The 22,853-nt window shown below is 38.2% G+C and overlaps 1 non-coding gene and 2 pseudogenes across 1 annotated transcript; 1 reads left to right on the forward strand and 2 right to left on the reverse strand.

Annotated features, from left to right (window-relative positions):
- LOC108394515 (olfactory receptor 10J1-like) overlaps positions 1-22,853 on the forward strand; it is a 269,001-nt pseudogene that overhangs the window by 164,683 nt on the left and 81,465 nt on the right.
- LOC118973494 (U11 spliceosomal RNA) lies at positions 10,415-10,548 on the reverse strand. Its single transcript, XR_005062871.2, has one exon. It is a non-coding gene; the product is annotated as a U11 spliceosomal RNA (small nuclear RNA).
- LOC108405032 (olfactory receptor 10J1-like) lies at positions 18,791-21,206 on the reverse strand (annotated as a pseudogene).

Below are 22,853 nucleotides of genomic sequence, written 5' to 3' on the forward strand. Positions count from 1 at the left end.
GTTGAGCCAGTGGCGCTGGTGGAGAGCTTAGAACAGGCTTCTGCAGTCGTCTGGCTGGAGGGGCTGGGGGAGGGCCTCGAGAGCTGGGAAGGTGTAGTCTGCCTTCTGCCTGCCAGTCAGCAAGATGGGACCGCTGCTGGGCTGAGGGTTCTGGGTGGTGCAGGTGTACATAGGAGCCCTGCTGCAGGGCTGAGCCACCAGCAAGGGACCTGGAGAGTTTCAGAGCTGGCTGCTGTAAGCCTCTGACCAGGTGGGCTGAGGGAGAGCCAGGAACACCAGGGAAGTGTCATCTGCCCTCCACCTGCCACTCAGCAAAGTTGGACTGCTGCTGGGCCAGTTGTGCCAGGTGGAGCACATATGCAGAGAACTGCCTCTGGGGGGTTGGGCTGCCGTCAGGGATGATGGAGCATTTTGGAGCTGGCTGGGAGAGGGCTGGGACACCTACTCTGCCTGCCCTTTCTCCCCCAGAGAGAGCTCCCGCCAACCCCCGCCCCTCGGGTGTTCCTTCCGCTGGGGATGAATCTTTCAAACTGCCACCTCCATGTTGATTCTTAGCAGGAGTGACGGGCATGCCTCTCCTCCACAAGCAGCAGGACTCTTGGCCGCCTACTGTGCTCCAGCTCTCCCTGGTGTGCAGCCTCCTTACTCCCCAAAGCCCCGTGCAGTGTGGATTTGTATTCCCAGAGCAGATCTCCGGGGCCATGTGTACAGGGTTCCCGAGCATTTGTCCCCTCCCCACTCCATTCCTCTTTCCTGCTTGTGGGCTGGGAAGGAGGAAGGCCTTGAGTCCCGATCAGCTGTGGCTTTGCCCCGTTACCCTTCTCAGTGTGGTACTCGCTTCCTCACCAGGTGTCGGTCTGTCCCACCGTTTTCAGGATTAGTTGTATTTTGCTTTGCTGTAGTTGCTTCGTGGGTGTGTATGTGGAAGGAGGTTTTTGCCTTGCTGTCCTATTCCGCCATCTTTTCCAGGTCCTTACCAGTTTAATTTGTTTTTTTGATGAATAATCCAAATGTAGAATTAAAAAATAAAATAGTATTATATTATTGAAACATTTAGTTTTCTATCTACCCATAATTCTTGCTACTTAAAAGCACATACTTTCAACTCTTTTACCTGTTTCTCATGTTTCTCACCTCCATATTTCTGCTATACTATACATACAATGCATATAATGGTTTTCTTAATTTCTAAATTTTGGGCATTATCTCTTGGCTTCCTAGCTCACTTATCACACCATCTATGTACACATGAACACAAACACAAACATACTTTTAATGTCATCTACCAAGTAGGAATTAAATCTATTTTCAGAACATACATTATTATAATACACAAATATTTTTCACAACTGAGCCATGCAGCATATTCTAAGTATGTATCTCTTCCAGTGCAATTTTTGTTTTCCTTCTAAATTTTAGTAATTGGACCCTTTTATTTGTTTAGTTTTCAAATATCTACAATTAATCCAGCCTCAAATTCCCCACCAGAACAGTATTCCAAAGATAGGTATTGTCAAACATATCAGGTAATTCTCCCAAGTCATTTTTATCTATCTGTCTATCTTATTATAGGAGCTTGCTTTTTTTCATGAATATACTCTAGTCTCTCATCTCTTTGAGATATTAAATATGTATAAATACAAATGCATATATATTTTTAAATTTTCATCCTCTCTATGCATTATCTCTTATTTTTTCTACTTTTCTTTTTTCTGTTTGTTCTAGTGTGGTCTTCCATATTAAAAAATCACCTTCATTTTCCATTTATATCTCAGAGATTCTAAGAAGCCAAAAAGTTCTAGGTATATATCTATGTATATAGGCAATAAAGTAACAAGTAATTTTTCACTGGAAAGCAACCAGATGCCGGTATCTGTAGATACGTTCTCTTGGAATTCTCTATTTCCCTAGGGAGGATTCTTCTAATGTTCTTTCAGGTGGCTGTATATCTTGTGGGCAGGATTGTGGAAGTCAGAGGAGGAGAAGGAGATGGGGGGAGGTGGATTCTCTCTGCTTGATATGTGGAATTTCTTTTCATCTTATTTAATACACAGCATTTCCCCTCATTTCTGAAAATATCTCTGGAAAATGTAAACTCTAGTATTTTAGTTGAATGTGGAAGGGGCATGATCTTACTTCAAAGGAACCCCCATTCTGCATAATATGGAAGAACTATGTTTAGAGACTTAACAATGTTGGAATGAAACCATTGTCAAGAACTATGAAGGGTCTGAGATCTGATATTTACCTTACTTGCAAGCTGTAAGTTAGCCGGCCACAGTGTCATGGAAGCAGGCAGAAGACACAAAACTCCTGGGTCTGTGACAAAAGACATTATTACTCCCAGCAATAGTAATGACATTTGCAGTGGTTCTCTGGGCCTGAATTCTTACAGAGGAATGCAAAGACGGCAGGGAAATACTTGCACCTTCAGTGAGTTGCATTGCAAAAGTGGAACTCTGAGTTTGCAGAACCTGAATCTATCATAATGTTCACTAAGCTACTATCTCTATATTCCAAAGTTGTTTACTCCATAAATATCCTTGAAATAATCATCTTGGACAAAGGCAGTCAGTGCCTCTGATTACAAGATGTGGATAAATGCAAGAAGCCCAAGGAGAGTTGTCACAGTTCAAATAGGCACAGAAAATCTCAAAAGGAAGGAAGATGCATTGTGTGTGGCAGTGGGTGGGGGTAAATGTTGGCTTTTATAATAAAGTGTGAAAACACTGAGCATCACCTACGGGGGGAAAGCAGCATGGCTTTTAGAAAGCAAATGTATTCTTTTAGGGGCTGGAGGAAGCATTTGCTGTATAAATAAAAGAAATAACATGTTTTGGGTTTCAGAAACTGGAAAGGCTCTCTAATATTTGAGCCATTAAAATTGTAAAGAATCTTTATTTGGGTTAGATTAGCAGTGATAATAAAGGTCAAGATAGTTACTTATCTTAACTGAAATGTAAATTTCTATTATATATGGAAATAGATATTACATATATAAGCATGTATGCATTGTGTGTATATAAATATATATATATATTTAATGGAAATGTATATACTCCTCAAAGGCATAAAGACATGAAGTCAATGAAAAATGGTAGGAATTCTTTGCAGCTGGCAGATAGAGGCAGGTAAGGTTCAGTGAGAAAATGTGAAATAATACATTAGAAAAAGTGCCGTAGAGTGTGATTAAAACACAAAGTGCTCTGAGATATTAATTTAAAAGGAAAGAGAACTTGAAGCCCCTATGGGCTATCCCTAAGTATTTGGGCCTAGGAGATTAAAAAAAGAGAGATGGGTTCAATCAGGGAACAGTAAAATCAAAAGCAAGAACCTTCACGCAAATCCCAGGTGACCCCCATCCACACTACTCAGGAAGGTTCAGAAAAGAACCGGGAAGTTCCCTCATGAGAGTGGCAAGGACTCCCACATGCAGGAAGCTGGTAAGACGGGGACAAGTCTAGTGGCAGGAGGATGTGATTCACTTCAGTACGTTATGAACTGTGTGAACAGGTCTAATATGGCTCATTCAACTCTTACAATATAAGGAAGTATATGATGACATGTTCAGTTCAACCAAATTCAGCCTTTGTATTCTGGAAAAGCCCACACAACAAGGCACTGTACAGCCCCAGTTCTCAGCTGCATTTCTCTTTCTTACTTGCCATAGACCCAGGGACTTCTCTCTAAAGCTGCTATGAGCCACGGCCCAAGACCCATCCAGAACCACTCTTTATTTCCTAAATGTGACCCGACAGCTCCTAATAATTTTGGCCAACATTTTTTTTTAGATCTTACTATGTCACTTTGCTTAATATTTTATGCATTAACCTGTTTGCGCCGCACAATATTCTTCTGAGTTAGTTACTAATATTATCCATTGTATAGATGAGGAAAGTGTTTAGTAGAGAGGATCAGAGGTGAAATAAGATTCAATTGCCGGATCCCCTGGCTCCGGAGCCTCTGTATTAACCACTGAGCTGTAGTGATTCTCTCTTGCTGCTTCATCTAGATCTTCATAAATCCTGGTCCCTCCAGCTAGATGCCCCTGTGACACATGTATCATTCACCTTTCCCTTAGAAGCTTGGATAACCTATTTTATAGTGTACTATTACCCTAGGACTGAGTTGGGTGCCCTTCCTTTAAGCTTCCACAACACTGTATTCCCAACTCCATCACAGCACTCATTATTCTGTACTGTCATTCCTATTTATCTTTCTCCCCTAGTGATGTCCTGAGTTCCTTAGCTTCAAGGACTCTTTTCAATTCATTGACATTCAATGAATATTTATGAGGAACTAGAATGTACTAGCCACTAAATACACTTACTCATGGTAGGGGAATAAGAAATATTTGATGAACAAATGGATCAATAAATGCTCTTCATTGGGATTCCTCTCTTAAAGATCAATTGTGAATTTTATTGATAATCTCACAGAGAAAAACAGGTGTTAATTGCATAACCACATTGAATAAGTTAAAAATTGATTGCATTCATGCAAGCTTCCTGTAATTATTGCCTTTTATCTTTAGCTTCCAATTCCCACTCTAAAGTGATCATTGGAAGTTTTCCTGGTTAAACATTCCATATTAGTATCTTTGCTGGTGAGAAGCTTCAAACCGTATATATACTCAAAGTTTACTTATATAGCATTTACTATGTGCCAACCCTTTCCTAACCACTTTGCATATAGTAACTAGTCTAATCCTCACAACAGCTCTGTGAAGAAGGCACTATCATTCACAGTACTTCAGAGTTAAAGAAACTGAGACACAGAGATGTTAAGTAACTTGTCTGTACTTACAACGTTAGGCATTGGAGGAGAGAGGATTCAGTCCTGGGCAGTGTGGCTCCAGAGAACATCCTTTCTTCGCCTAGTCCTATTGCCTCTCATTACACTGCATTTCCTCTTTGAGACATAATGATGGGAAACTGTTTTGATACATTGTTTTATAAGAGACCACTTGGTAAAAATTTTACAGAGAAATGTATGACACTGTATCAAAGTTTAGGATGCTCAAAGCCTTTGACTGCATTTTCACTTCCTTATATTCACTTACATGTGAAATGATATGTTTGCAAAGTTTTCTATTAATAAAATTGCTTATAATGGCAATAGCTGGAAGAAAATCCATCTGTAATGAGCTGAGTTACTAATGATATATCTATAAAATATAGGTAACTATTCTACTATTACAAAATTCAGGTAAGTTTTTACTCTATGGAAAGTCATCCAAGATATTGTTAAATATAGTGAGGAAAGAGCTTGTATATGTAAAGCATATCTGTGTATTTATATGTTGTGTATTCCCTGGAAGGAATATAGGGTGGAGGGGTGAATGGAGGGAGTGTGCTTACTGACTACATTAATGTGATTTTACAATGCAGCTGTTTTCAATAATATGACATTACTATTCCATTATCTCCATCAACATGGCATTACTATTCCAAAAAAGTTCTTATCCGGGAAGGCAAAAGTCGTATATGACTTTATTCTTCTTAGTCATCTCTGCAAAAACACATCAGTGACCATCAAACTGTTCAGCTTTTTAATAAACAGCGTAAGTGATGGTTAGCTTCCCAAGGCACTTGAAACTCTTACCTCAGAAGTCCTTGTTGAGTCCACCAATCCTAAACTAGTATATCGTGATCCTTACCCAATTCTACTGAAGTTCCTGAATTGAAATATCAACCATAAACCATACTCAAAAACATCATAAATTGGCTAGCAGATACGACTCTAGCAGATACGACTAATGCTCCGTCGAGTTGGTGGTCTTCCTTATCAAGGTGAGAAAAAACTCAGCTTTGTTCATAAACAGGTTACTTGGGCATATTTTTCAGGGAGTCGGCATTCTGAAAGGGAAGAAAGTTGAAGGAAGACTAATATTTGACTATAAACTTACTTATTTTTGGATTTTGTGCACTATGTGTGTATTACCTTTACAATAAAGGAACAGGAGGAAAGGAAGGAAGGAGGAAACTAAGGTACTGGATAGAAACACTTCAGGAGAGAATGTAAAACAAAAGCCCTGGATGGAGTCCTTTGCCATTTCAGTAGTTAGAGGTAAAGCAGGAGCGACCAACAGAGAAAGCACGTCTGTGGTAAGACTGATGTAAAAAACAAAACCTCAGAATGCTTCAAATCACTTAGATAGTAGTGAGGTTATTTGTAGAAGAAAGGGAGAGCCGAGGAATGCAATTTATGCTTGTAGATGTGGTTTAATTTCATGAATTCTAGAATGACTGAGGTACAAGAGGCAAATAAACTCTAATGCCCCTGTACTAAACACATTGTTTCTAAAATAAATGAGTCATTCCTTGGAAGGAAGGCAGATTCCAGCTGCAGCAATGCAGGTCCCCAAGGCAGAGAACAGAGTTACCTTGCCATTCTGGCATGCCGTTTCTTCCTTAATAAATCCAGCAGTCTGGACCCTATCTAGTGAGAAAGTGCTGTGCAGAAGGAGAGAAGAGCTGGAGGTGAAGTTAGAGACCCAGTTCACACTGCCTTCTCCCAAGAAAAGATGTTCGACTGTATCTTCCCTCCACAGTTTCCACTGATGGGTTCAGTGGCCACTCTCCCTTCCAAATCTGATGAAAAAATTAATCTGTCCATCCAAGAAACCCAAAAAAGATAAACATAAAGAAAGCCACATGCAGAAACATTATAGTCAAAGTACTAAAAAGCAAAGACAAAGAGAAAATCATGAAATCAACAAGAGATAAATGACCCATCACATACAAGGGAGCTAAAATAAGATTAACAGCTGATTTACCAGGCAGTGGGATGACATATTTAAATTGCTGGGGAGGAAAACTGTTAATCAAGTATTCTTTTTTTGCTTTTATTTTTGGGGTTTTTTTTTGCCATATTCTTTTAAGGGAGATGCTTCAAGTGCCCAAACAGAAAAAGTGACTTCAAGAAAAGAACTGCAGGTAACTGCGGAGCTGAGCTCCTGGTTGTCTGTAGGAAGGAAGATCTATAGCTTCCTCTTCAATAAAATCTGTAGCTTTCAAAGAATAATGCCCAAGATCTTAAGATCAAGAAGTCTCTGCTCAGCAAAATTAGAAGGCAAAATAAAGACACTTCCTGATAACCAAAGACCTGAAAACATTCATTGCTAGCCGACCTGCCTTGTAAGAGTAGAAAAGGAAATCCTTCAGGCTGAAAGGGAATGAGACAGGACAACAACTTGAGCCCACATAAAAAAATAAAGGGCACCACTTATAATAATTATGTAAAATACAGTATATATGTATGTTCTTATAGCTACATTTTTTTCTAAAAACTTAATACTTTAGAGTAGTTTTAGGTTCATACCAAATTGAGAGAAGGCACAGAAATTTCCCATATACTCTCTGCACACATGCACAGCCTCCCCCATTATCAACATCCTCCCTGAGAGTAGTACATTTGTTACAATTGAGGAGCCTACATTAATACATCTAATCACCCAAAGTCCACAGTTTACATGAGGATTTACTCTTGGTGTTGTATATTATGTATATTGAGGCAAATGTAGAATGACATCTATCCACTATAGTGTCATGCAGAGTATTATCACTGCCTAAAGATCTGCTACTCTGCTATGCGTTGCCTATTCATCCCTTCCCCCCTCAACCCTTGATGATACTGATATTTTGACTGTCTCCATAGATTTATCTTTTCCAGAATGTTTTATAGTTATAGTCATACAGTAGCCTTTTCACTTCTTTCACTTAGTTACATGCATTTAAATTTCTTGCATATCTTTTCATGGCTTGAGAGCTTATTTATTTTAAGGCTGAATAACAGTCTGTGGTCTGGATGGACCACCATTTTTTTTATCACCTCACCTAGTGAAAGGCATCTCGGTTGCAACTAAGCTTTGGCAATTGTGACTAAAGCTGCTATAAACATCCATGTACATGGTTTATATGAACATAAGCTTTCAAATCCTTTGGGTAAACACCAAGAAGCACAATTATATGATCATATGGTAAGAGTATGTTTAGTTTTGTAAGAAACTGCCAAACTGTCTCCCAAAGTGGCTGTGCCAGTTTGCATTTCTACAAGCAATGGAGGAGAGTTCCTGTTGCTCCACAACCTCACCAACATTATTCTGAAATTTGGCCATTCAAAGAGATATGTGGTGTTATCTCTTTGTTTGAATGCACATTTCTGTGATGACATATGATGTGGAGCATATTTTTGTGTGCTTATTTGCCATCTGTATATCTTCTTTGGTGAAGTGTCTCTTAAGGTCTTAGGCCCATTTTTCAATCAGTTTGTTTTCTTATTGTTGAATTTTAAAAGTTCTTTGTATATTTTGGATAAATTAGATGTGGCTTATGCAAAAATTTTCTCCCCATCTGGGGCTTGTCTTTTCATTCTCTTGACATTGTCTTGCACGGAGCCGAAGTTTTTAACTTTAATAAAGTCTGGCTTATCAATTATTTCTTTCGTGGATTGTGCCTTCAGTGTTATATCTAAAAAGTTGTCACCATATCTAAGGTCATCTAGGTTTTTTCCTATGTTATTTTCTAGGAGTGTTACAGTTTTACATTTTTCATTTAGTTATGTGACCCATTTTGAGTTAATTTTTGTGATTGTTGTTAGATCTGTGTCTAGATTCAGTTTTTGAATGTGGATGTTCTTTTGTTCCAGGATCATTTCTTGAAAAGTCTGTCTGTGCTCTATTGTATTATTGCCTTTGCTCCCTTGTCAGCTGTTACTTGGTTATCTATATGTGGGTCTATTTCTTGTCTATTCTGTTCCACTGATCTAGCTGTCTGTTGTTTTGCCAACACTCTATTGTTTTGATTGCCACAGTTTTATAATATAACTCTTGAAGTTGGGTAATGTCAGTCTTCTAACTGTTCTTTTCTGTAAATATTGTGAATCTTTTGCCTCCCCAAATAAACTTAGAATCAGTTTGTTGATACTCACAAAATAATTACCTGAAATTTTGATTGAAATTTCATTGAATATATATATCAAATTAGAGAAAAATGACCTCTTGACAATTTTGAGTCTTCCTATTTGTGAATCTAGAATCTCTCTCCATTTATTTAGTTCTTTAATTTCATTCATCAGAGTTTTGTAGTTTTCCTCACATAGATCTTATATGTATTTTATTGGATTTATACCCAAGCATTTCATTTTGGGGGAATGCTAATGTAAATTGCATTGTGTTTTTAATTTCAAACCCCACTTGTTTGCTGCTGCTATGTAAGAGAGCAGTCAACTTTGGTATGTGAACCTTGTACCCTGCAACCTTGTTGTTGTTGCTTAAATAGTTCCAGGAGTGTGTTGATTCTTTTGTATTTTCAACACAATCATGTCATGTCACAAGTGCAGATTAATTTATTCCTTCCCAATCTATATACTTTATTTCCTTTTCTTGTCTTATTGCATTAGCTAGGACTTCCAGGACAATGTTGAAGAGGAGTGGTGAGATAGGATATCTTTATCTTGTACCTGACCTTAGTTGGGAAAGTTCTAGATTCTCACTCTTAAATATATTAGCTATAGGGTTTTTAAAAGTGTTCTTTATCAAGTTGAAGTTTCCCTCTATTATTTAATTTCCCTCTATTATTTATTTAATGAGAGTTTTAAAAATCATGAATGGGTATTGATTTTGTCAAATACATTTTCTACATCTATTGAGATTGTGTGATTTCTTTTTTTAAGCCTGTTGATGTAATGGATCACATTAATCGATTTTCAAATGTTGAAGCAGCCTTGCATACCTGAGATAAAACTCACTTGGTCATGGTGTATAATTGTTTTTATATATTGTTGGATTGAATTTACTAGTGTTTTGTTGAGGATTTTGCATTTATGTTCATGAGAGATACTAGTTTTTTTTTCCTCTTACAATGTCTTTAGTTTTGATATATTAGGGGAATGGTGGCCTCATAGAATGAGTTGGAAAGCATTTCCTCTCTTATTTTTTGGAAGAGTTTGTGAAGGATTTGTATTAATTCTTTAATGTTCCTTAGACTTTACCAGTGAAACCATCTGGTCCTAGACTATTCTTTGTGGGAACTTTGTTCATTACTAATGTAATCTCTACTTATTAGACCTATTCAGATTTTCTGTTCCTTCTTAAATTGATTTTGGTAGTTTGTATCTTTCTGGGAATTTGTCCATTTCATCTAATTGGTTTTCTGATTTGTTAGCATACAGTTGTTCATAGTATTCCCTTATAATCTTTTTTTAAAAATTTCTGTACGGTCAATGGTGATATACTCTCTTTAATTCCTGATTTTAGCAATTAGTGTCTTATCTCTTTTTCTATTGGTCAGTCTAGCTGAGGGTTTATCAACTTTGGTGATCATTTTAAAGAACCAACTTCTGGTTTTGTTAATTTTTGTGTTGTTTTCTATTATGTATGTCATTTATTTCCCTTCCAATCTTTTTTTTTTTATGGGGCACCAGGTTCAACCATCACCAGCTGCCCAAATACCAAAAAATTATGCTTCCGAAATCTCTTGATGTTGATTCCACATGAAGAGAAAACGAGCTACCCTACGTGTGCCACTCATGACAGAAACCCTTTTTTCTCCTCCAATCTTTTGATTTATTTTTCTTCTGTTTGCTTTGGATTTAGTTTGCTCCTCCTTTTCTAGATTTTTAAGGCAGAATCTTAGGTTAATGACTTGAGAAATTTCTTCCTTTTTAATATACACATTTACATCTATAAATTTCTCTTTTAGCACTGCTTTTGCTGTATTCCATCACTTTTTGGATGTGTTTTTATTTATCTTGAAGCACTTAACTTTCTTTATTTTTCTTTGACACTCAGGTTATTATTTAGGAATGTGTTACTATCCACATGTTTGTGAATTTCCCAAATCCCCTTTTGTTAGTGATTTCTAATTAATTCCACTGCAGTCAGGGAACATACTTTGATTTCAATCCTTTTAAATTTATTGAGGCTTACTTAATGGTCTAACATATGGTCTATCCTGAAGAATGTTCTTTGTGTACTTGAGAAGAATGTGTAATTTTATATTTTGGACTGGAATGTTCTAAGGATGTCTTTTCGAATTGGTTCATAGTGTTGTTCAAGTCTTCTGTTTCCATGTTGATCTTATGCCTAGTTGTTTTAACCATTATTGAATATTAACTATTAAAGTGTCTCCAGCTGTTACTATATACTATTGAATTATCTGTTTCTCCCTTGAAATCTGTCAGTTTTTGCTCTAAGTATTTTGGGACTGTGTTGTTAGGTTACCAGTACAATTTATAATTGTTATGTCTTCCTGTTGGATTGAAATTCTATCACTATAAAATGTCCTTTTCTCTTTTAATAATTTTGGTCTTAATGTCAGTTTTGTCTGATATTAATACAGCTATTGAATATGTTGTTTTGCTTACAGTTTGCATGGCATATCTTATTCCATATTTCCATATTTTTACTTTTAAACTATTTGGATCTTTGACTCTATAATCTGTCTCTGATAGATACCATATAGTTAGATCATATTTTTTAATTCATTCTGCCAATTTCTGCCTGTTGTTTGGATTATTTAACTTACTTCTGTTTAATGTAGTTACTGACCAGATAGGATCTACATCTCCCATTTTACTACGGGTTTCTGTCTGTCATGCTCTTATTTCCCTCTAGTCATCTATTACTGCCTTCTTTGCTGTTAAATAGATGTTTTCTAGTGTAACATTTTAATTCTTTGTTTGGTCTTTCCCAGATTTTGGGGGGTTAATTTCTTAGTGGTTGCCCTGAGGAGAATTACAATTAATTTTTACCTTTAAAAAAATCTAGTTCTTCTTATTCACTATGTAAGGATTTGTTCACCATCCAAGAACTTGTTCGTTATGCTTCAGAAGATTGGAGACTGCTGAGAATTAGGCTTGGGGTTGATTAATGATTGTGCATTGAGTCCCCTATACAGAGTTTTATTGTTGTTAACCATTTGATCAATAAATATGAGAGAAGCCCTCTCAAAAAAAAAAATCTAGCTCTTATTAATACTAACTTAATTTGCATAGAAACAAAAACTTTACTCCAGTATAGTTCCCTATCCTCACCTCTTCTTATGCTATTATTGTTATACATAGTACTTCTTTATATATTTTTACCATATACATATACATACAAGTCCAAATATACATTTTCACAGTGATTGCTTTATGCACTTGTATTTTAAGTCAGGACAAGTGTTGCAAACAAAATATGTCTATATTGTCCTTTATATCCAGCTATGTGTACATATTTTTGTCTTTTTTGTGCCTTTAGTTGGGATACTCAAATGTTTTTTCATGAAATATGATGTTTAGTATAGACTTCTGATAGATGTCCATTAGTAAAGGGAATTCTATTTTAGTCTCAGTTTGGTAAAAATGTTTATGATCAACTGGATGTTGGATTGACATACAATGTTTTATGTTTTTATCTTTTGATATAAATCATGAGTTGTATCCTTTATTATGAATCCTTTATTCTGTTTCATTGTTATACAGTAAATGTTACTGTACTTCGATAGGTTCTTTATAATGTTGAAGCATTCCTAATCTAAACCTAACTTGGGCGTGCTGTTTTTGTGTTTGTTTTTTTTAAGCCGTGGATTCCTTTTGTTAAGATATTTGCTCTTATTTGTAGGTGACATTGGTGTTTAATTTTGTATTTTTAACTGCTTATTTCTAATTTGATAAAAAAATTTTGAGGCTAGTGGCCTCATGATTTGAGTTGGGGAGATTCTCCACTTTTAATAAGACTTTTAAAAATGTGCATCTTCTCTTTAAAGTTTGGTTTCATGTCTTTCTCTTGAATAGGGATGGAGAGAATACCATGACTGTCATTTTCATTTTTCTTGATTATTAGTCATTAAATAGTGTAACATTTTCTAACAATTTCTGTGAAAATTTTCTAATTATACCCAAGCCAGTATTATAAATTAACATTTTCATTAAAATTGTACATTTGGTACATGTTTTCAAGTTTACTGATCTAAAGTTTTTCATGCTATTATCTTAACAATTTTAGCAGTTTTATTTATATCCCTAGTTATGTCCTTAGTTCATTTGTGATTTTGTTTTGGTGGTCCTTCTCTCATCTGCTGTGGATCATAGTGGACAAAACTTTTTATTATTTTATTATTAATATATTTTTATTATTATAAGTTTGTCTCTGGACTGCTTTTAGTACCCTGCTGATTTTGCTAGTCTGAATTTTTGTCCTTTAATTCCAAATAGCTTATAATTTTTAACATTTTATTTCCTCTTTCACTCAAGAAATTTTTTCGATTTTTGTGACTGCTTTCTTAAATTTATTGCACTGATTGTGAAAGTAATATGTATGTGTTGAGATTTACTTAGTCTCTTTGGGACACAAAGTATGGTCAAATTTTTGTGAAAAATTCATGTATATTTGAAAATAATTTTAAATCAAGTTTGTTAATTGTGTTTTGCTCACCTTTTGTAGACTTTTAAATTTTCTTATGTCTTTTGCTTTACCAGTTCTAGCAAAATTACTGTCTCAAGTTATTTTTAAATGCTACTTTCTCTTTGTAGTTTTGTTAGTGTTTGCTTGATATATTTTGAAGCTTGGCTCTTTGGGCCTACCAGTTGGTGGCAGCTATACATTCTTGGCAAATTATTATTTTTTATCAGAACTAATTGTGCCTCTTTGTTCCCTTTAGTGTTTTTATATCCTCCACAAATTTTAGTTTAACCAATATTTATATAATTGTTATAAGCTCATTCTTGTCTTCTTATTTTGTGTTTTCCCCTCCTCAGCTTTTAATTTCATCGATCAATTTTTATCTGCTCTCTTTTCTCTGTTCTATATTGGTTTGAAAGTTTTGCCTGTACCTAGTGATTACCCTTAACTTTCTTAAACATTTATTCTTATTTTTTAGAAATAGTTCATATAAATAGTTTAAAAATTCAAATATTACTAAAAGGTTGGAAAAAAGGAAAAAGGAAAAAATTCTCTACTCCATCCCTCCTTACCCTTTTCTCCTACTCTGTAGAGGCTACTTGTGTTGGGGATCTGTAGAAAAACAGAACCAATTAACTGAGAGTGTATACACACACACACACACACATATATATACACACACACACACACACATACACATATACACACACACACACACACACATACACAAAGGGAGAGAGAAAGGAGAGGAGATAAAAATTTATTGTAATGAATTGGCTCACATGATTATGGAGGCTGGCAAATCACAAAGGGAAGAGCCATCACTGCTGTTCAAGTCTGAAGACTGCCTACTGCCGAATTCCCTCTTGCTCATGGTAGTCAGTCTTGTTCTGATCATGTCTTCACATGATTCAATGAGCCTCACCCACATTCTGTAGGACAATCTGCTTTACTCAAAGTCCACCAATTTAAATCTTAATCTCATCTAAAAACAATCTCATGGAAATATCTAGAATAATGTTTGACCAAATATCTAGGCACCATGGCCCAGCCAAGTTGACATATAAAATTAACCTTCACAATATTTTCAATCATGTTACATATGTCTACCATCATTTCCTAGGTCACTTACACACACATACACTTTCTCTTTCTCAAAATGTTTATATATTTTCAAAATATGTTTATATTCTGATTTGGTTTGGTTGTCATTATTTAGTGTTTTGATAATGATTAAATAAATATAGCTCATAGCTGATTCATATCACATTCTGTAAATATATCTCTCTTGAACAAGCAAGCTAAACTAATTTTTTCTGTGTGGTCTATAATACCAGGCATCTCTTAATTTCCTTTCCTTCATCTTTTCACAGAGCTAGACCTCCAAGAGCTCTCTGCCTTCTCCAATTTTGCCGTTTTTCCTTAAAACTGATTGAATGGCTGTTAACATGGCACTTTCCTTCCATTCCATCCAGGTATTACCCTGACCTCTCTTCTGGATTCACTGTCTCCTTGATCCTTTATCTTCTTTCTTGTTGTACATCCTCATTTTAATGGCTTCCCAAGAAAGACGGAATAGAAGAAAATTTCTTGAGATCTTGCATGTTTGAAAATGCTATTTCACTCTCACATTTGATTGATAATTTGCTGAATTTAGGATTCTAGTTTGGTAATAATTTTCCACTAGAGTTTTTAAGCCATTATTACTTTAGTGTCTTGTAGCTTCTGATGTAAAATCCAAAGCCATTCTGATTATCGATCCATTACTTATTGCTATATTTGTTTTTTTACCTTGAAGCTTTTAAAGTCATCCCTTTAACCTAGTTTTTAGAAACTTTATGAAGATAGATTTTTTGTGTTGGTCATGATTGTTTTCAATGTCATAGTCATTGGTCTGGAAGCTTCAGTCCTTTTGCTCTTTGAAATTTTATTTTACAATTTCTTTGAAAATTTAACTATTTCCTCTGCTTTTTTTTTTGAAGTCCTAGGTAGACAAATATTAGACATCTTGTATTTATATTCAATATTCATATATTGTCTTATTTCACTCCTATTTGTCTTTTTGTTCTGCTATTCAAGATATTTCATCAAATTTTTGCAACTCTGCTTTTTTATTTCAGCTCATGTAATTTGAAAAACCTCTTTCTGCTCAGCACATGCCTTTTACATAGCACTGCTTTTATTTCACTGATTCAGTATCTTGCTGTATCCTTTTGAAATGTTAAATATATATCTTTTGAAAGAGTTTAATCTACTCACTGCAGTGTATCTGATTCTTCCGTGTTCTCTTCTTATCTGTTTATCAGGCTGATGGCTGTTTTCTTGTTAACATGTCCTCAAATGCTTGGTGATCCTTGTCAGTCCATTCATAGCTAGACTGATGCACTAACCAGCTGTTGAGGAACTCTGAGGTGTGTGGGATATGTTGAAGAGTGGGCTTTATATACTAGAGTGATAAGGGGAGGTAATGTGAGAAGCTGGCTTCCTTACAGTAAGCTTGCATTTCAACACAGGGCATGGAGCTGTCCATATCTGTCTTTGTTCTTGAAATACGAAATTCCCCAGTGGAAAATCTTGAGTTTCCTGATTGGGAGCTGTAAGCCTTATTAATACCCTATTAGGTTTGCTGATATTCTTTTATCTCTTGCTTTCTTTTAAAAAAATTATTATATTATTCATACAAATTTATTATTATACCCTATTTTATTGTCACAGCATTATTACTTATTATATATTATGTTATCATATCAATGTTATTATTTAAATATCTTTAAATTTTGTTACTATTATACCTCATTTCGGTAGGTCCCTCCAGAAAGTGTCCCTCCAGCCTGCTGCTCAGGGGAGAGGTTCAGATCCTATACAGCATCTCTCAACCATTTTCAAGCGGCTCTGTTTTGTCAGACCCATCATATGCTCTTATGTCTGGAAGTACTTACTTCCCACGTCTCCTGAATGCTTCTGGACGTTTGGGTGATAAGTGGGCATTTTTGTTGTTGTCTCTGCCTCAGGCATCTCCTGAGTGTTCTACACTAGCATCCTCCATTGCGCTAATTCACACGGGGACAATAACAATTTATTATTATTCTTTCCAGGCTCCAAAATTTTTGCATACTCTTTTAGTGTCATCTCCTATTTTCTTTTGCTATGGAGAAAATCCTTTATTCCCTGATTGGAAGCTGTAAGCCTCATTGTCCATACCCTGTAAGGCTTGCAGATATTCTGTTAATCTCTTCCTCACCTTAAAAAAATTATGTTGTTTATATAAATGTATTAATCATTGTGTAATATTTTTATATTTGTATATTACTTTTATTATATTATTAACTCAATATTCTTAACTCGAATTCAGTAGATTTTTAGGAAAAAGTAAAAAATAATGTATATTTTATCAGAATTCTGTCTACCCTTAAATTATATTTAACAAAATTCTTATGACTTCTATTTATTTGTTTCAAATAATGACTAATATTAGCTAATATGTATAGCTTCACCATGAATAGGAGAAGTGAGGTTAACTTTCTTATAATAGATTCTTTTATAAAAAGTAAAATATTAGTACTTTTTAGATCAGCACTTCCAGTATCTGATTGCTTCCTCCTGTATGTAAATTTTACAGATGGGGAAACTGAGGCTTAGAGAAGTTCTGTAATTCGTTCAAATATATATGGTGAGTAAGAAGCAGAGCCAGGACTCCAAAGGGAATCTTTTTCTTCCTGTGTTTAGGTTACAGGCACTTCACTTTGCTGACCTCCAAAAACTGCTACCTTGTTTTAAGTGACTATAATCTGCAAATACAGGTTATCTGTTATTGAGAAGGTTGAACAGGGCAGCATTTTCAAGGTCACAGCCTAGAATTTAAAAAATCTTTTTCTTTACTGAGTAAAAGTGACTGTTGGTAATCAGAGCACTTTTATTTGGGGTTCACAGGGTACTTTTATTTGGGGTTCTCTTGAATTTCACCATAAATTCCCTTTCCCCCAAAAAAACTACGTCAATTATATGTGAAACTGAGCCATAATGAGTATTTATGAAGTTAAAATATTTGGTCCATAGCCTTAACTTTTGAACTTAACGTGGAGGAGAATGCAGCCTGAGACAAACATGTCACTTGGTGCTGGTGAGCAATTAAACAGCAGGTGGAACTGTCCACCTGGCTGAGATCCGCCTGGTTGCGTCCCTCACTGCTCATTTTGCATTTCCACCCATAAAGGTAACATGGGGACTGTTCACTACAGTACTACACGGATGTTAGGTTTGGAGGTGTGAGCGGGTAGAGAGAGTGATTTCTTCTTCATTAGAGATTCATAAAAAGAGAAATGCTTCAGTCTGGTGTTTCAGCATGAGTAGGAGAGCCCCTGGCTGCACGGGTGGTGAGGGTGGAATCAGGGATTGCTAGTAAGTGGTGATAAGCTGTAAAGAGGCGTGAGAATAGGAGATGGGGACTGGGAAACCACAGATCCCCTGGCATTACTGATTGTAGGCTGCCTGGAGCTGAATGGCAGGCTGAGGGGAGGGGTGCTGGAAGTGGAGGTGCCTAGTGAGACATGACGTATTGATTCAGGTCCCAGAGGGTCTTAAGTGATAGGACGGATGGTTGGAGACTTCTTCTTTCGTTGAGTTACTGCTTATCAGATGGCTGCGTTCTCCTTACCCATCCAGCCCTCTCAGTCACTAGTCCCTGCTGTAGATTGTCTTTTACTCCCATTTGCTTGTTGCTTCTATCCATTCTGCCAAAGCCTCTCCAGCGGGACCGCCTCCAGAGGTATCCTTTTTTCAATGGGTCAGTGACTTCCACATAACATCACCAACAGCCTTTGTATATTCTCATAATATAGACGCCAATTTTATTACTTAGGTGCTACCTCCTTCTTTAACTAGATCATCAAGGGATTTTATTCACTTGCCAAAAATGTTTCTTACATGCCATGAAAACTGAGATCTCCATTTCCCCTTATGTGATAAAGGTTCCGAATTCAAGGACTAATGAATTTTATAGATGCTTATTATCTCTGGTATCCATTTATTTATGGTGTCCAAGATACAAGGAGCTTGCATTGTCCATAAAGGAATTATTTCAGTTAGGCGTCAAAACTGTGTAGCCTTAAATGGAAAAGAGGAAACCCCACATCCAAAGAGAGTGTAATAGAATGTATTTAAAATTTTAGCCCTGCCCCAAGTAGCCTCCCCTCAGCCGTTCTTCCTGCCATCCCAGTCTCAGTCCGTCTCAGGCTGTCCAGGCTGCCCACCTACTTTCTAATATCAAGTTTCTTTTCCTGCATTTGAAGTCCAATAACCATTCATGTTCTTTTGTGAGATGCGAGCTTCTTGTGCTTTGGAGAGCCCTCTCCCTTCCCTGAGTGGCTGAGTGTGGAGGCCTGCTGTCCTCTTCCCCTTGCCATCCACTGCTTTGTAGGCTCCTGAATGGCAACTCCAAGGACTGTGGGCACTGTTCCGCTTTTCCCTCCTGAGAGAATCTCCTAAGACCTTCACGGAAGCCCATCTTGTCAGGAAAGCTTCCTGCCCGTGGCCCTGCACAGGGCATCCCTGACCTCCTTGTTCCTCAGGGTGTACACCGCGGGGTTCAGCAGGGGGGTGATGACGGTGTAGGTCACCGAGATCAGCTGGTCCTGATCCCGGGAGTTCTCTGAGCTGGGCTTGACGTAGGCAATGGAGGCGCAGCCGTAGTGGACGATGACCACCGTGAGGTGGGAGGCGCAGGTGGCAAAGGCCTTCTTCCGGCCCTCAGCCGAGGTGATCCTGAGGATGGTGGAGATGATGAGGACGTAGGAGGTGAAGACCAGGCCCATGGGCACCAGGATCACCAGCACACTGGTGATCAAAGTCAGGATGTCATTGAGGGTCGTGTCAATGCAGGAGAGCTTCATCACAGGTCTGATGTCACAGAAGAAGTGGGCCACCTTTGTGGTATAGAAGGGCAGCCTGAACACAGCCAGCACCTGGGTCATGGCTACAATTAGGCCAATGCTCAGGCCCCCCACACCAACTGGAAGCACACCCTCCTGTTCATGACGACCGTGTACCTCAAGGGGTTGCAGATGGCCACATAGTGGTCGTACCCCATCGCTGCGAGCAGGAAGCAGTTGTTGATGGCCAGAGTGATGAAGAAGAACATCTGGGTGGCACAGGCTGCCCCGGAGATGGGCTGGCCCGGGCCTGTGAGGTCACGGAGCGGGTATAGTGGCAAGTGTGTACGTGGTCTCTGAAGCTGACAGCACACTGAGGAAGAAGTACATGGGGCTGTGGAGGTGGCGATCAAGGCTAGCGATGGCCACGACGATAATACTGCCTGCCCGGGGGAATATGTACAGTACAGGGAGCACGACAAAGAGGGCGAGCTGGTGGCCACGGAAGCTGGAGCAGCCCTGGAAGGTGAACTCACTCAGCAAAGTGTGATTCTGTTTCTTCACTAAATCATAGGTGGTATCTAAGAAAGAAAATTACGTAAGGAACCTAGATGGATGATTTCTTCCAGTTCTTGTGCTTAGTCTATTTTGGGTCTCTGCTTGTTTATATTCAGATTCATGCTTAATTCTGTTGGGAATAGGGAGCGGAGGATCGTTCTTTCTCATTAAGAAGAAAGTATATGGCTTTTTAGAATCAAATGCTATAAACTCATATCTGGTTCCATCATGTGCTGGCTTATCTTAGGCAAGGAATTAATGCCCCCAAGACCAGTTTTCCTCCTCTGTGAGAATGTCTCGATGATGCATCATCATAGAATTGTTGATAGAACTATTTTTAACTGTTCAACTGATAGAAACATTTATATTTAACTGTTAAATATTATATTTACATAGAATTCAGAAAATTACTGAATACATTTAAGTTCAGTGGTGTCATCCAGAGCTCTAGGTCCTGGAACTACCTACCGATTCCTGAGCTTCCAGGGTTTGAGCTGAGTTCTTGTCACTATGGTTCACATTCTTCATTCTCAGTCCTGTCTTTGAACCCTGATGGCACTCCTGCCCTCATTGGCTGTCCTACACTCCTCTTTCCTAATTACCACTCATTTGGCAAAGCCACGCGAAGCCACACACAGCCCGTGACCTCCGTAAAATCCTTTCCCTCCCTTCGTTCCTGTCTTGCTCTCCGGCCTGTGCACACGTAGGTAGCATGGGACTTTTCTCTCTTTGTGTTGAAAGCACTTTATAATGCATTTGTGATTACAAAGCATCTCCACATACCTTTATTTTCATCACCATCCAGTGGAGCGGGGAAGACAAGGATTACCATCTCTCTTCAGATGCAGAGACCGAGGATCAGCTCTGTTTAGGGACTCGCCCAACACACACAGATGTTGAGAGACAAAAATCAATACCTGAACCCATGTCTTCTGATCCTGTGTCCATTGTTCCTCCCAACTACACAAAACTCCACTCTAGAACTCCTCCCCACCTGCATGGCTAGATTATATCATGTTTGGGAGTAGAGAGCATGTATGCCGACTCTTTATGACCCCCGTGTGACCACTGCAATGTAGGGCACAGATAACTGCTGATAGAATCACTACAGGTCATTGCTCCATCAAGCAAATAGCCTGTTAGGAAGAATGCTGAAGTGCCACAATGAGGTTTTCTTAATCAATGACGCCGAGTGGTAAATGTTTTTAACCTCTGACTCCTTTCCCTGGCTGACTTTGCCTGTGACAGCAGCTAACCAAGGAAAGAATAAGGCTAAATTTTAATATTGGAGTTGTAACACTAGAAGAAAGCATGGCACTACTACCATCTAATTGGGAAATATACCAGTAGTGCAACTTTTCTAGTAGCCTTTATCCTATGACTAACCAACATATAATTATGTAACAGGTTAGCTACAAAAAAAATTAATTCAATAATAGAATATATGGAGTTGCTTAAAAAGTGCATTTTGCCAGAAGTAAAGCAAATTAGCCACATTATACAATGATTTATTTGGTAAATTTCAAAGTAAACTTCTTTAATACTTTTAAAATTAGCCTATTTTTCAGAAATAAGCCATTTTTAATAAAATCTGCAAGATATTTATAAGGGATTGGTACACAGCTTCAACTGTTCAGAGCATTATATGAAAAGAAACAGTATGAGGTTACAAAAAAACAAATCTTATGTTAGATGCCAGGGACCGTTTGTTAACAGGGAATGTTGTCTGGCCTTGATGTGTATACTGTGGTGAGTCACTGTAAGCTTGCTCTGTGGGCTTTATAAACACTGTGTGCAGCTTATGATTTGTCTGAAGACAGAGATAAGGAAACACAGCTGATAAGTGGCAGAGCTGCATTCTTTAATTCCATATTACTCTTCAGTCCTGGGGAGTCCTTGGTTCCTCAGGATTAGCAGGGGATCTTTGAAAGTAGGAAATCAAGGGAAAAGAAAGACAAATATTCATAGACACCAGGATCCTTTCCAGGTTAATGGAATTTGAGTCTTTAACAATTAAAACCCATGTATATGTATTTTATTCCTCATATGGCACCCTCAGTAAATCACCGAAGTCTTTTTTCCAAATCTCACTTGCTTTCCTTCCTGCAAATCTGTGGTGCATTGGAGAAATGGAGGTAGAGGTCAGAGATGTGGCCCATCGGTCACAAGTATTCATCAAACCGGTCACTAACTAAAGTCACCTGAATGTGCCCGTCCGACTGTCCTAGGACCAGTCCACGGATGTAGGTAGAAGGAAAGTTCAGGGGCTCCTTGGATACTAGATATTCCCTCCAGCTGAAGGGGGAGATTTTGATGCCCAAGAAAGGCTCTCTGAGGGCCCCCTCTCGAGGTTTCCAGGTGCCATTCCCTGGTACCTTTGGGAGTCGCCCTGAGCAGGGAGGAAGCAGACGCCAGTGGCAGGGGGCCTCGTTATGTATAGGGTGCGTTCACCTGATTACACAGGCTTCCGCTTTGGAACTCTTGCAGCATTTTCCACTGCAAGTAGAAATGGCAGTAGCTTATTGTCAGGTTTTATTTATTTTTTGAATATTCTGTTTTTATACATTTTGGGCCTTGGAAAACCATGGTTACAAAGCCCAAGGGCGCTCTAGCAAAGAGCCACTGTCTTGGTTTCCAGGCGAGGCACAGCGTCGCCTGCAGTCAAGAGCCCCACCCAGTTTTAGGAGCAGTTTCCCTTTACCTTTGCTTCCTCCCCTTCCACCTGCCTCTCCCTCTTCTCCTCGGCCCCCCTCCTCCTCCTTCAGAGCCAAAGAAGTCAAATCTGTTTCCAGTTCTGTCCTGTGGGATTCAGAAACGAGAGACCACCGCGTAGTAGACACAAAGGCAGCCACTAGAGGCTTCTCTTGAAAGCCAGGAGACCTCTGTGGTGTCCAGATAAATCCGAGCAAAGGTCACCTGCTCAGGGTCCATCAGGCAAACGGTAAATGCCCTGGGCTCCAGGAGCCCCCTCTGGCCTCATCCCCACACTGTGTCCCTGCCCCAACCCTGGCACTTGTTTTTTCCCTAAGAGTATCTTATTC

Source organism: Manis javanica, chromosome 14, assembly GCF_040802235.1.
Source record: "Manis javanica isolate MJ-LG chromosome 14, MJ_LKY, whole genome shotgun sequence".
Taxonomy (NCBI): Eukaryota; Metazoa; Chordata; class Mammalia; order Pholidota; family Manidae; genus Manis; species Manis javanica.